The following is a 1,277-nucleotide window of genomic DNA, read 5'->3' on the forward strand; positions in this document are numbered from 1 at the left end:
AAGTGGTGATATTTCAGCCGGTGCAGGATTTAAATAAAGGTGGCGATCTTTCAGCCGATGCAGGTGGAGATAGAGCTTAGTCTCGGAAGGCAGGATGGTAGCCTTATGCAATGCAGAGAATGTAGATGGAGACAAAGCTTAGTCTCAGAAGGTAGAATAGTAGCCTTATGCAATGGAGAGAATGGAGATGGAGACAGAGCTTAGTCTCGGAAGGCAGAATGGTAGCCTCATGCAATGCAGAGAATGCAGATGGAGACAGAGCTTAGTCTCGGAAGGCAGAATGGTAGCCTTATGCAATGCGGGAAATGCAGATGGAGATAGAGCTTAGTCTCGAAAGGCAGAATGGTAGCCTTATGCAGTGTAGATTATGCAGATGGAGACAGAGCTTAGTCCTGGAAGGCATAATGGTAGCCTTATGCAATGCTGAGAAGGCAGATGGAGACAGATCTTAGTCTTGGAAGGCAGAATGGTAGCCTTATGCAATGCAGAGAATGCAGATGGAGACAGAGCTTAGTCTTAGAAGGCAGAATGGTTGCCTTATGCAATGCAGCGAAATGCAGATGGAGATGGGGCTCAGTCATGGAAGGCAAAATGGTAGCCTTATGCAATGCGGAAAGTAAAAGGCGAATAGTAATAAAATTTCTTAGCTGATAGTTGATTGCGATATCGTGGCTACTGGGATCTGGTGTGCGATGAATAGGCGTGACGGTTCTGAGAGTCGTATTTCTGAGCAATGTGAGTGTATAATATATTTAATGATTTAGCGACCTGGGTGCCTGCATCCAAAGACAAATCGTGAATTTTGCAAAGGGGAAAGGTTAGTTCGTATCCTCGTTGAATTTGCTTGACTTGCTCTGCTATATTTCGGTGATACTGTACGTATCATTGGGGTAGTATTGCTAAACAAAGCAATTTTGGTAACATGCATGCATGATTTAGTAAAAATATAACATAAATACATAATCGAGAATAGTTTTATTTAGATAAACCGATGACTGTGACGTGGTTCAAGACATTGCAACCTCTCTTGCTCAAAAATTATGAGGGTCCTCCTCGAAATTATGCCCCAGTTTACTTGGCTGCTGCTTTTCATGGTTGCTTGCGGTAAATGGCTGAAATCGACTTTGGAATTTTGAGGGTCTTCCTCAAAATTCTGCCCCAGTTTTCAATAGTGGGGGAAATGAAAATTTTATTGCATTGTAACCGAACCCATAGGGCTGCCTACATATCCCCTCTTAAATGGGAATCAGGTCAGCGTAGTTCAAGTTACATCATAT

Source organism: Nicotiana tabacum, chromosome 5 (genome assembly GCF_000715075.1).
Source record: "Nicotiana tabacum cultivar K326 chromosome 5, ASM71507v2, whole genome shotgun sequence".
Taxonomy (NCBI): Eukaryota; Viridiplantae; Streptophyta; class Magnoliopsida; order Solanales; family Solanaceae; genus Nicotiana; species Nicotiana tabacum.